This window comes from Oryctolagus cuniculus, chromosome 17 (genome assembly GCF_051225735.1).
Source record: "Oryctolagus cuniculus isolate XC-2025 breed Fujian yellow rabbit chromosome 17, ASM5122573v1, whole genome shotgun sequence".
Taxonomy (NCBI): domain Eukaryota; kingdom Metazoa; phylum Chordata; class Mammalia; order Lagomorpha; family Leporidae; genus Oryctolagus; species Oryctolagus cuniculus.
The window spans coordinates 36,873,372-36,887,362 of NC_142883.1; the positions used below are offsets into that span (position 1 = coordinate 36,873,372).

Sequence of the window (13,991 nt, forward strand, 5' to 3'; positions counted from 1 at the left end):
AAGTTTCCAAGTCTGGAAGGAAAGTCGATTGGGTAGAAAGTTTCCATTTAGATGATGAAAAGGTTCTGGAAATAGTGGTAATGATTACACAACTTTGTGAAGTACTTAATGCTACCGCATTATATTTGAAATGGTTAAAATGACAAATTTTGTGTCATCTATATGTTCATATTAGTAAGTAGAATTCTGTCAGAAATTAAATACACATTTCTAAAAAAATAATTTTGAAAACAAAATCATCAAAATTGAACGATTCCTAGTTTTTTCCACATTATACAGTTAGGTTTGTTTCTGAGGTTTTGTCTGCTGTATCTGTCAAGCATCTCTTCCAATCTCCATGCTCAGTGACATCACCTTGATAGTTAGATATTGGCTGGAAATCAAAAACGCCACAACTCAGGGTCTTTCCTCCCCTCCAAGTGTTTGTTAAGCATTTGTCAACGCACTGCTAATTCTTTTTTTTTTTTTTAAGATTTATTTTTATTTATTTGAAATGCAGAATTACAGAGAGAAAGAGACAGAGGTCTTCCATCTGCTGGTTCACTCCCCAAATGGCTGCAGTAGCTGGAGCTGAGCCGATCCGAAGCCAGGAGCCAGGAGCCAGGAGCTTCTTCCAGGTCTCCCACGTGGGTACAGGGGCCCAAGCACTTGGGCCATCTTCTACTGCTTTCCCAGGCTATTAAAAAGAGAAAGAGAGAGAGAGAGAGAGACAGAGAGAGCGAGCGAGTGATCCTGATCGGAAGTGTAGCAGCCAGAGACAAATTGGTGCCCTTGTAGGATGCTGGCACTGTAGGCAGTGGCTTTACCAGTTACACCACAGCGCTGGCTCCACACCACTGATTCTGACCCCCAGTTTCCTCAAGAGTGAAAAGGAAACAGCAATTTCTCTGAGGATTAGTTGAGGTGAAAAGGCCTGTGGGAGTGCTCACCACATGGCACTTGTCCCTTTTCACTAGGGACCTTGAGCTCCTTGAGGGCCAATCCTGCTGAAATAACCTGTTTCCTAAGTCTTTATTAGAGGCATGCAGTAGATGTTAGATTGAACAAATGAACAAATGGATGGATTCCTGGTGCCAGTGTGGAGAGCTTTCCTATTTTAACAGCTGGCACCAGAACCACTTTCAGTAAGAGAATTAACTTTGGAAGCTGCTAGGGAAGAAGGTGGGGCCTGCGCTCATGGTGAGAGTCTTCTCCCAGCAGCTCTGAAAGGGAAAACAAGAGCTTGACCTTTCTGTGACCCAGAAAAGGATGCCAGAAATAAGGGGCACTGCAAGGATAGAAGCCAGAAAAGCAGAGACAGGGAGAGGCTGGGTGTCCATGGAGTGAGCTGTAGGGCGGGTGGGATGGAGATGGGATTTCTAATAGGCATTCCTGGGTTAAAACGGGCTGTATTTGTTTGCTGTAGGCTCTCATTATGACCCACACACATCTTCAGTGAAGTTTCTAGTCTCTTCAACAGCCTTGTGTTTGGATTCGTTTGGGAATGTGATGAATCAAGAAGAAGCCGGGCTGGCCTCTTTTGGCCCCGGCTGCCAGTGAGGCAACGAAGGGACAGTGACAGGACATGGTGTTTCAGACTAAAAAGTGTAGCAGAGGCAGGGAAGGTGATCAGAACCCAGCTCTATGGTGATACAAACGCTTGGGAAGTCCTTGGAGAAAGCCTGAGCGGTCTTTTGAAGATCTGTGGTCTAATGCTGAAGGTTGGATCTTCTCTAGTTTTTAGGGAGATGGAGATGAGGGTATCCCAGAGGCCCATAGGTTACATTCAATGATCTTGACATTTTTAGGCCTTGGTGATGTTCTATTTCTTGATCTGTGGGTGTTAATGCATTTTAGTTCATTCCTATAGTTTGGAGTTTTAGATTTTGAGAGAATTCTTTGTCTTCTTGGACTTCAGCTTGAATTAAGAATGTTCTGGGCAAATCTATAAAATTAAGGCTGTTATAGTATCACATTACCTTGCTCTGTGGTGAATTGGCTTTTGATGGCTGTCAGAATCTAATCTATCCAAAGAATAGGGTAGGAAAAAAGAAGGTCTTTTACCATGGAGAAGCCTGACAGACACTACCTTAACTAAGGGCTGAATATTATTACCAATGATGTCATGTGGATATTATATTCTCACCTATGATGTGCCAAGAAAGACACTTAACCTCTGTAGTAGTTTATTTATTTATTTGAAAGTCAGAGTTACAGAGAGAAGGAAAGAGAGAGAGAGAGAGAGAGAGAGAGAGAGAGAGAGAGAGATTGATCTTCCATCCTCTGGTTCATGCCTCAGATGGCTATAGTAGCCAAGGCTGGGCCAGGCCAAAGCCAGGAGCCAGGAGCTTCTTCTGGGTCTCCCACATGGATGGCAGGGGCCCAAGCACTGGGCCCATCTTCTACTGCTTTCCCAAGGCCATTAGCAGAGAGCCTGATGGGAAGTGGAGCAGCCAGGATTCCAACTGGCACCCGTATGGGATGCCAGTATCACAGGCGGAAGCTCTACCTACTATTACACAATGATGGCCCCTACAGTAGTTTTTTGAAAAACCCATAACCCCCGTCTAATCATGAGAAAGCCATCAGATCAGCCCAGATTGGGGGACATTCCACAGGATATCCAGCCAGTACTGTTTGAAACTGTCACGGATTAGTGAAGACTGGGGAGACATGACAATTAAATGAAACGTGGAATCCTGCAACAGAAAGGGAATGTTAAGAAAAAAAACTGGTGAAATCCAGATAAAGTCTGGAATTTAGTTAATAATGCAGCTTTGTTGATTTCTAGCTTTGACAAACGTGCCATGGTGATAAAAGCTGTTAACAGTAGGGGAAATTGAGTAAGCAGTATTCAGGGACTCTTTACACAATCTTTACAACTTTTTTTTGTTAATCTAGAACAATTTCTGAATAAAAAGTGTGTTTCAAAAAAATATGGGGCTGGTGCCACGGCATAATAGGCTAAGCTTCTACCTGCAGCACTGGCATCCTACCTGGGTGCTGGTTTGTGTTCCGGTTGCTCCTCTTCCGATCCAGCACTCTGTTTATGCCCTGACAAAGCAGTGGAAGATGGCCCAAGTGCTTGGGCCCCTGCACCTGTGTGAGAGGCCCAAAGGAAGATCCTGGCTCCTGGAATCGGATCAGCACAGCTCTGGCCATTGCAGGCATTTGGGGAGTGAACCAGCAGATGGAAGACCTTTCTCTCTTTGTCTCATTCTCTCTCTGTAACTCTCCCTCTCAAATAAATAAATAAAAATCTTTTTTAAAAAGTTTAATAACAAATATGAGATATAAGGCCTTTGGGTTGACCAAAGGACCCCATTATCGTTGTACTGAGCTTTTCTATTGTATGGCTTATTTGTGCCACATGGAGAGTAATTTCAGAAAACCTTCACTGGGCATCTTCCAAGGAGTCCCTAATGGCAAAGAAATAGTAACATTGTGTTTTTATTCCCTAAGCTCTGATACCTACAAAAAGAGATGAATTTGTGAACCTACTGCCAAGACAAACAGTCCTCTTTAAGCTCCTTGTGTAAGGTCAAGTCTGGCTTCTCTTCAGGTCGGCTCCTGAGGTGATTAACCCACAGCGATTTCATTTGTGCAACGGTCAGATCCAGAGTTCTAGGGCAACTTGTACAGCATTCTGCCCTGGGTAGTTGTATAAGAAAGGACAGAGACACGAGGGAAACAGGCAAGCGGGCTGCATCTGGCAGGAGTTTAAAGTCAGTGGACAATATCACAGTCACGCGAAGTCCGTTAGGTTGGTACACCTGAGTGGCAGCTCCGTGAGTGCACAGTCTGTGTGTGACCAGGCTGAACCCAAGCAGAGCAGAGCAGTTAGGAGGTGTTTGGCAGGAATAGTTTCCTAAAATAAATAATTTTTAGGCCAAATTTGGTGGACTGGTAAGAGGGAATTAGTGTTTCTTGCAGTGGAGGCAATGGCCTGGTCACAGTCATGGAGACTGTACAGTAAGAAGAAAGAACTGTGAGGATGCAGACATTTGGTGCCTCCGATAAAATGCCGCCTGCGATGCCCATATTCCATAGCAGAGTGCCTGGCTTTGAGCCCCACTCAACTTATTTTTTTTAACACTATGTACTCATTTACTTATTTATTTTATTTTAAAGTCAGAGTGACTAGGGAGAAGGGGAGGGGGAGAGAGAGAGAGAAACAGAGAGAGTCTATCTGCTGGTTCACTTCCCAAATGGCCATAGCGGTCAGCTGTGAGCCAGGCAGAAGCCAGGAGCTCCATCATGAGCTCCCACATGGACGGCAGGAGCCCAGGTACTTGGTCCATCTTCTGCTGCCCTCTTAGGCACATGAACAGGACTGCTCAATTGGAAGTGGAGTTGCTGGCACTCAAACGAGCACTTCAGGATGGGCTGCTGGTATTACAACGCTGGCCTCCCCAGCTCTGCTTCTGATTCCAGCTTCCTGCTAATGTGCACCCTGGGAAGCATCAGATGATGGCTCAAGTATTTGGGTCACTGTTACCTACGTGGGAGACCCAGATTGGGTTCCAGACTCCTGGTTTTTGCCTGACCAGGCACTTGGGGAGTGTGCAGGCAGAAGATCTCTCTCTCCTCTCTCTCTTTGCCTTTCAAATAAAATGAAAGTAAATAAAGAGTGTTTGGTACAGCAGTTAAGACCGTGCTTGGGATGCCCACATCCCATATTGGAGTGTCTGGTTTGAGTCCTGACTCCTCCACTTCTTCTTCTTCTTCTTTTTTTTTTTTTTTTTAAAGATTTATTTATTCATTTGAAAGGCAAAGTTACAGAAAGGCAGAGAGAGAGAGAGAGAGAGAGAGAGAGAGAGAGAGAGATAGATCTTTCATCCGCTGGTTCACTCCCCATATGGCTGCAATGGACAGAGCTGGGCTGATTCAAAGCCAGGAACCAAGAGCTTCTTCTGGGCCTCCCACATGGGTGCAGGGGCCTAAGGACTTGGGCCATCTTGTACTGCTTTCCCAGATCATAGTAGAGAGCTAGATTGGAAGTGGAACAGCCGGGACTTGAACCAGTGCCCATCTAGGATGCCTACACTGCAGGCAGCAGCTTTACCCACAATGCCACAGCGCTGGCCCCTCCTCCACTTCTGATCTAGCTTCCTGCTAATGTGTACCCTGGAGGCAGATGATGGCTCAAGTACTTCGGTCGTTGGCACCAGGTGGAAGATCTGCCAGGTTCTTGACTTTGACCTGGCCCAGACCTGTCTATTGGGGACATTTGGGTAGTGAACCAGTAGATAAAAGATCTCTCTGAATGTTTTCCTGTCTTGCTGCCTTTCAAATCACATGAAAAAAAATTTTTAAATAAGAATTGTGTGGAGGTAAAGGATCATAATAGCTTCCTGGAAGTGAAGAAGCTGGGTTAGGGAAGAGAAGAGAATGTCAAGGAAGGCAGCCATCTAAGCCAGGGGCAGCGTCTGTGATACCATCTGCAGATGGAGAAGGGATTTTTTTTTTAATTTTATTTATTTATTTGAGATGCAGAGTTATAGAGAGGCAGAGGCAGAGGCAGAGAGAGAGAGAGAGAGAGGTCTTCCATCTGCTGGTTCACTCCCCAGATGGCCGCAATGGCTGGAGCTGTGTCGATAAGAAGCCAGGAGCCAGGAACTTCTACTGGGTCTCCCACGCGGGTGCAGGGGCCCAAGGACTTGGGCCATCTTGTACTGCTTTCTCAGGCCATAGCAGAGAGCTGGATCGGAAGTGGAGCAGCCAGGATTCGAACCGGCACCCATATGGGATGCCGGCACTGCCGGCAGTGGCCTTACCTGCTACCTCATAGCGCCGGCCCCTGGAGAAGGGATTCACATGAGTTAGAGAAGACAGGCAGGCTAGGAAGAAACGGGAAGACAAAGGAAGGGACAGGGAGAACTCACAAAGCCTGCCAAAGGGAGCTGTGTGAGAGCACAGCGTGCTGAGTGTGAGAAAAGGAATCTGTCCCCCGCCCCGTGAGAGAGGCCCGGAATCTGTGTTTATAGCATTAGTTTGTGGACCTTGATTGACACAGAGAATTTATTCAACAAATATATATTAGGCACATTTCGCTCTGAGGATGCCGAAGTGAGGCAAACAGGCCCAGGCTCTAACTTTGTGGAGCTTACTGTCTAATGGAGGAGCAAAACATCAGTGAGCAATCCCAGAAATTTGTAATGACAATGACAAATTGTGACATCAGCTGTTGGGGAGTTAGAACAATGGTAGCTGCTGGCCAAGAAACCTTCATGCTGCTAATTTAGTTTCCTGGGTACCTCTGATGTTGGAAAGCGACAGATCCTTAATATGGAATAAATCTCTCCTATATGAAAGGTAATAGCTATTTAGGAAGCTACACTTGTTTCATAGGATCTTTTTTTCAGTTTATAAAAACAAATATTCTATGTGTAATATTTAGTGAGTTTTAAGTGATACACTTTTGTAACTTTTATAGCCACAGTTAATATACAAAACAATTCTGGCTGGTGCCACGGCTCAATAGGCTAATCCTCCACCTAGCGGCGCCGGCACACCAGGTTCTAGTCCTGGTCGGGGCGCCGGATTCTGTCCCGGTTGCCCCTCTTCCAGGCCAGCTCTCTGCTGTGGCCCGGGAGTGCAGTGGAGGATGGCCCAAGTGCTTGGGCCCTGCACCCCATGGGAGACCAGGAGAAGCACCTGGTTCCTGCCTTCAGATAGGCGCAGTGCACCAGCTGCAGTGCGCCAGCCGTGGCGGCCATTGGAGGGTGAACCAATGGCAAAAGGAAGACCTTTCTCTCTGTCTCTCTCTCTCACTATCCACTCTGCCTGTAAAAAAAAAATAAAAAAAAAAATTCTGCACAACAAAAAAGTTCCTTTTTTAAAAGATTTATTTATGTATTTGAGAGGCAGAGTTATAGAGAGGCAGAGGCAGAGAGAGAAAGGGAGAGAGAGAGAGTCTTCTATCCGCCAGTTCACTCTCCAAATGACCGCAATGGCCGGAGCCAAGCCAATCCGAAGCCAGGAGCCAGGAGCTTCTTCCGGATCTCCCACTCAAGTGTAGGAGCCTAAGCACTCGGGCCATCTTCTACTGCTTTCCCAGGCCATAGCAGAGAGTGAGATCAGAAGAGGAGCAGCCGAGACTAGAACTGGTGCCCCTATGGGACGCTGGTGCCACAGGTGGTGGCCTTACCTGCTATGCCACAGAGCTGGCTCCACCTTCTTTCTTGTTTTTTTTTTTTTTTTTTTTTTTTCTTTTAGAAAAGGTTTATTTGTTTTATTAGAGAGGGAGAGACAGAGATCTTCTCTCGGCTGATTCACTTCCCAAATGAACACAACAGGCAGGGCTGACCTAGGCTGAAGCCAGGAGCCAAGAACTCCGTCCTGGTCTCCCATGTGGGTGGTGGGGACCCAAGCACTTGGGCCATCCTCTGCTGCTTTCTCAGGTGCACTAACAGGGAGCTGGATCAGAAGCAGAGCTTCAGAAGCAGAATGGAACGCCAGAGTCATAAGCAGTAGCTGGACCTGCTGCGCCGCAATGCTGGCTCCTGGGAGATCCACTTGGACGATGCTTATTTCACATGCCTGCTAACTTTCTGCTGATTGTTTGCTACCTGGACCTTTGAAAGGACTTCTTCAATTTCCTCACACTGTGAGAGCCCATAGAGTTGTGAGCTGCTAAATTTGAGTTCTTTTAAGCCATTAATTTGTGGCAAGTTATCACGGCTGTAGAAAACGGATACACGAAGCCACAAAAAGCCTCGTTGGATACACGAAGCCACAAAAAGCCTCGTTACCTTCTTTTCTTCTTTGCGCTTTTCTTCCCCTGCCTGATCACTTGCTCTGGGAGAAGCCAGGTGCCATGCTGAAGTTTTCACTTCATTTATTCTATTTTTCATCTCTAGGATTTCCATTTGGCTCTTTCCATATCTTCCACTTCTTTTCTCATTATGTTTGTATTTTCCTTTAAATTTCTAAATATAGTGGCAGTTTTATCCTTCTTGTCTGATCTTCCTGTCATTATTGGGTCTATTTCAGGGGTCTGGCAGTCTGCCATTTCTCCCAGTTCTTTCTTTTCCTTCTTCTTGGCATATACTGTAGTTTTTTACATTTTTGAGTGTCTGCATTTCTCTTGAAGCACTTAGGTCCTTGTTTTTGCCAGGCTGTTAACTTAATTTCAGATTAACTTTATGTTGTAGAGCCTTGTTTTTGTTGTTGTTAAGCAGATGTAGAGCATACGTTAGGGTTAGTTTAGACCTATCAGTCAGATTTGATTCTTCTGAGGTCTCTCCTGAAACCTTGGGTTGTCATGGAGGTATTTCTACTCCAGTTGGCCAAACTCTGAATGTTTTCAAGCCCTGTTTGAGCTCTGGGAATTGTTCAGTTATAGTTCGATTATTCTTTGCCCAGCCTCCTGGAATTTAACTCTGTGTATGACTACATTAACATTTAGCGAAGACTCAAAATTCTATGCAGGTATTTGGATCTCTCTCTCTGTTTTTGTATACCTTGTTCCTTTTTGGAATTCTACACGACCTCCCGCTACTGAGGTTCCGTGAATCCAATCTCTGTGTCCTTAACGAGACTGCCATGTTCTGATTTCATGATCCAGACTGTGTCTACTGGAAAAAGCCAGGGCAGTTGTAGAAGTCACCTCGTTTGTTTTCCTTCTTACAACATAGTCAGCCCTATGCTACTCATTGTCCAATAGCTAAAGATGGCTGTTTTCTCTATTTTTCTAGCTTCCAAGTTGTGTATAGTGGAAGGGTAAATCTGGCTTGTTTTAACTCCATCACAATCAGAAAAAAAAGTCCTCTGTTTCTTTGGAATTTGATGAAAGAAGCCAGTCTTTGGGGACCTGATTGACCTACAAAAATGCAGTTTGTAAATCTAAAAGTTTTTCAGCTGAGGTAAGTATACTAATAGTTGCAACCTTGGAGGCTTTTTTGCTTGTTTTAGAAGCCAACAGGCTTGTCCAGGTTATAGCTGATACACAGACTACACAAAATGTTTACTCAACCAATGTTTGCTAAATAAGTAAATTAATGAACGAGTGTCACTAAATGACTGATTGCTTTCTCCTAAGAACTTACTAACATGTGGACCTATGATTCTAATAGCAGAGAAGTTATCTAATCATATTCATATTCATCATTAGAAACAAACTAATTTACCAGGGAATGAATATTCACCATGGGCAGTAAAAGCTTAGCTGTAATCTCAGGAAGGAAAAGTAGCTCACAAAATCTACTGCAGTTCGGCCAGTGACGCGGCTAACTAGGCTAATCCTGTGCCAGGGGCGCTGGTACCCCTGGTTCTAGTCCCGGTTGCTCCTCTTCCAGTCCAGCTCTCTGCTGTGGCCCGGGAGTGCAGTGGAGGATGGCCCAAGTGCTTGGGCCCTGCACCTGCGTGGGAGACCAGGAGGAAGCACCTGGCTCCTGGTTTTGGATCGGTGCAGCACCAGCCATAGTGGCCATTTTGGGGGTGAACCAACGGAAGGAAGACCTTTCTCTCTGTCTCTCTCTCTCACTGTCTAACTCTGCCTGTCAAAAAAAAAAAAAAAAAATCTGTTGCAGTTCATGCTTTCTTTGCCAATACACGGTGTAAGTGTAGGTTTGAGCAGGATTCCAGCTCCAGATTGCTGGGTTCAAGTTCCAGTTCCTGCATCAACTTAGATGCATGATTTTCGGCAAGTTATTATGTAAACTTGTTGGAGTTCAATTTACTTCATCTGTAAAAAACAAGATAATGATGACATACATTTTATAAGGCTGTTGTGAGCATTATATAATATAATGATATATGAAAAATACCTTAAACTAGTGTCTGATATGTGTAAGAGGTAAATAAGTGATAGAAATTATTAAGAAGAGGATTTGCCTTGTAAAATGAACTCTGTATGAATCATTGGCATAGATAATTAGATATTTTGAGGTGACAAAACTTCTGATTTGGGTCCAAGGATTTCAGTAACCAGTCTTGAAAGAATAAAATTGTACCTATAATGGTTAGGTGTAAACATATTAAATGGCCATCCTGTGCCTTTAAGTGTATTAAACAGTCTCTAAAATGAGACTTTTGTGACTGTTCCTGTTTGTTTGGGGATTGACACCGTAGCTAAAAAGACCTGCCTTCTGTTCAAGCCTATTCCAGCCGGAAACACGAGAAGGCCATTGCTCAGCGGTCGCTATTTTTAGTCTGTGCTCTGGGAGCACAATGATGGTGCTTGGAGGAGGCTAATCCCCACCTCTTTTGTCACAAGGAGACTGATGTGCATCCCTCCACAGTTTCTGAATGAGCCAAGGGAAGCTTCAAGGTGCCTACAGTGAGAGGCAATTCAGACAGCACTGAAAAGCCAAGTTTCAGTTTAGCCAAATCTCCCCTCTCAAAGAGAGATTTATCCCAGCACTAGCTCTTGAAGGAAATGGGATATGTCTTCTCATAGACATCTGGGCAAAGGTGGAATTAAAGGGCTTTCCCTCCACCTCCAGGGGTTAATGCAACGTGCAAGCCAGAATTTGCCCCTGGAGGTGATTTCCCCCATCTTGAGCTGGGCAGGACGATGCGTGGCTGCTTCAGGGACTACAGTGCAGTGGAAGTGACACTGAGTTACCTCTGAGGCTAGGTCATAAACAGCAATGCAGCTTCTCTCTCTCCCTCTCTCTTTCCCTCTCTCCCACCTTCCTTCTTCCCTTTTCTTCTCCCCTTTGCAACCTGCCCACAGTGTGTGAGGTAGGAGGAAGCACCAACTAAGGTTTCAGCTGACAACCAGCATCAGTCGGCAGTCTCGTGGGTGACCAAGCCTCTAGAAGTTTCAGTCCCTGGCCTTCGAACCATAGCAGCTGACACTAAATGGACAGAAGTCAGCAGTGCCCAGTGAACCTTGCCTAAACTGCAGGTTTGTAAATAAAATAAGTGTCATTGTTCCTTTTTTGTCTTTTTAAAAAGTTCTTATTTATTATTTGTTTGAAAGACAAAGTGACACAGAAAGAGAGAGAGAAATAGGTCTTCCTTCTGCTGGATCACTCCACAAATGTCTGCAACAGTCATGGCTGTGCTAGGCTGAAGCCAGGAGCCCAAAACTCTTTTTGGATCTCCCACATGGGTGGCAGGAACCATGTGCGTGAGCCACAACCTGCTGCCTCCCAGTGTATGCATTTATAGGAAGCTGGATTGAAAGCAGAGGTGGGCTTTGAACCCAGGCACCCCAACACAGGGTACAGTGCAAGCATCCCAAGCAGCAGCTTAACCACTGTGCCACATGTCCACACTGTTGTTGCCGTTGATGGCACTACATATCACAGTAGCACAGGTGCACTCTCTTGTACAAAGATGTGTCTTCCATAATGTGATCCTGATTAGTGGATTAGCATTTCAGGGGAATGAGAGGCTAATGAGGGATGGAGTGTTGAGGTGGGGAAATACTGCACTCATATGTAATAATAAACTAATCTCTTATGTATCTACCAGGCTTTCCCTTTTGAGGAGAGTATGTTTGAGAAATAAACTCAAATTCAAATTTCACTACCATATTCTCTTGATACAGAACATTTTTTAAAAAAGATATTTTTGTTTGAAAGGCAGAGTGAAAGAAGAGAGGAAGAGATGATAGAGATAGCTTTTTTAAAGATTTTTAAATTTAATTGAAAGGCAGGGTTACAGAGGGGGAGAGAGAGCGAGCGAGCGAGAGCTTCCATCTGCTGATTCACTTCCCAACTGGCCACAACAGCCAGGGCTAGACCAGGCTGAAACCAGGAGCCGGGAGCTTTATCTGGGTTTCCCACATGGGTGCAGGGGCCCAAACTCTTGGGTTATCCTCCGCTGCTTTCACAGGCTCATCAGCAGGGAGTTGGATCAGAAGTGGAGCAACCAGGACTTGAGCCTGCACTCACATGGGATGCCAGTGCTGCTGGCAGCATCTTAACATGCATTGTCTGAGAGATCATCTTCCACTTAATGCTTCAGTTTCCAAATGGTAGCCAACAGCCGGGTATCTGCCAGGCGACAGGAACTCCATCCTGGTCTCCCTCATGGGTGGCAGGGATCCAAGCATTGTGCTACCATCTGCTGCATTCCCAGCACATTAGCAGCAAACTGAGTTGGAAGTGGTGGAACTAGGACCCCCAAGTGGCACCTTGATAAATGATCTGGGCATTCCAAGTGGCAGCTTAGTCCACTGTGCTACAATTACTCTGATTATAAAGTATCACTGAATCATTATGAGGGATCTAAGGGAATTGTGTTATGATTTTTGTTCTGAGTTTTCTTTTTCTTTTCTTTTCTTTTTTCTTTTTTTTTTGACAGGCAGAGTGGACAGTGAGAGAGAGAGAGAGAGAGCGAGAGAAAGGTCTTCCTTTTGCTGTTGGTTCACCTTCCAATGGCCACTGCGGCCAGTGCGCTGCGGCTGGCCCACTGCGCTGATCCGAAGCCAGGAGCCAGGTGCTTCTCCTGGTCTCCCATGGGGGTGCAGGGCCCAAGCACTTGGGCCAACCTCCACTGCCTTCCCTGGGCCACAGCAGAGAGCTGGACTGGAAGAGGGGCAACCAGGACAGAATGTGGCACCCTGACCAGGACTAGAACCCGGTGTGCCGGCGCCGCAGGCAGAGGATTAGCCTAGTGAGCCGTGGTGCTGGCCTGAGTTTCCTAAGGTAGACAAAATTTTCAGTCTTCGTCCATCTGCACATTCATATTTTATATTCTTTCACAGTCAACAAACTGAAATGTTTTATGGTATCACACTATTGAAAAAGAAAAGTCTCTACAATAATTGAAACTGTGGAGTCATCTTAATTTCACCACCAGCTGCTTTTTTCAGCAAGTTCTTCTGGTTCTTTTTTAATCTCATCAGGATCTAGATTGAAAGTTACATTCTTCCTTACAAACTAAATGAATTAGCGTCAAGTTCACCCCAGATACTGTCAGAGTGAGCCTGGTAGTGAACTCATGGTGGCTAATTCATTTCTTCCAATGGACCCTCTTGTGCGGATCTCCTGATTCAGCTTTTAACTACCCCTGTGCCACGGGTCCCACACCAGTGGCATGATGTCCTTCAAGCTCACCTGGCTTACTTAATGGATGCTATGACAGCTATGGGTAGAACAACCCGGAAAGATAATTTTAGCATCTCATCTCTGCTCTAGCAGGAGCTGATTTTCAGTGTTGAACGGGAAGACACTAAAAGCTCAGTGCAGTGACTCTGTCTCAGTGTTTTCATGCAGGTGACAATTCTTGGGTCTCAGCCCCAGCATTACTGTCATTTTCATCAGCAAGGATACACATTTCTGCCAGGGTCGAAATTTGCTCACGCAGATGCAGTGTGTTTATTTGGGCATCGTTACAAAATGGTCTGCCCCAGGATGCTCAGGCGTGGGCTGCAGGTGGACTGGGCACACCATTCCTGTTGGACAAAGTTGGAGGGTGCCCGTGGTCCCCGGAACCTCCTGTCAAGTATTGCCCATTCATAGCTCTAAGAGGTCCTGGCAAAACAGAAATCTGATAAGAATCAATGAAGCTCTTAAAATCTATCTGAAAGTGTTCCTAAACTGCTTACAATTGTTACCAAGTGTTAGTAGTGAGAAATATCACCTTGCAGGTTAATAATGAATTTTGATTTTCTGGTTGTGTTGGTAGCTGGCTTTGATTCCATTGGTACGAAGGCATCTCTGACGAGGCAGAGCTTCTTATCTTTTGAGTTCTACCTTACATCCCTGTGCCTTTGCTCACAGTTTTCTTTTTTCTTGGCGTGCCCGCTCTCCTTCTGCGCTTCCCCACCTCTCCAGTTTGCCTTCTTGTCTTACTGCTAGCTGCTCTTCCTGCTTTTAATGTTGGCTCTCTGCAAGTGGCTATCACATTGCAAGTGAGAGAGAGCTCATCTAGTCAGACAGCTTTTTTTTTTTAAAGATTTACTTATTATTTATTTGAAAGTCAGAGTTACACAGAGAGAGAAGGAGAGGCAGAGAGAGAGAGAGAGAGGTCTTCCATCTGCTGGTTCACTCCCCAGTTGGCTGCAATGGCCAGAGCTATGCTGATCCGAAGCCAGGAGCCAGGAGCTTCTT

At 45.4% G+C, this 13,991-nt stretch overlaps 1 pseudogene; it reads right to left on the reverse strand.

Moving 5' to 3' along the window:
* Positions 1 to 12,674: 12,674 nt before the first annotated feature.
* On the reverse strand, positions 12,675 to 13,268 carry LOC100357771 (isopentenyl-diphosphate Delta-isomerase 1 pseudogene; annotated as a pseudogene).
* Between the last annotated feature and the right edge of the window lie 723 nt (positions 13,269 to 13,991).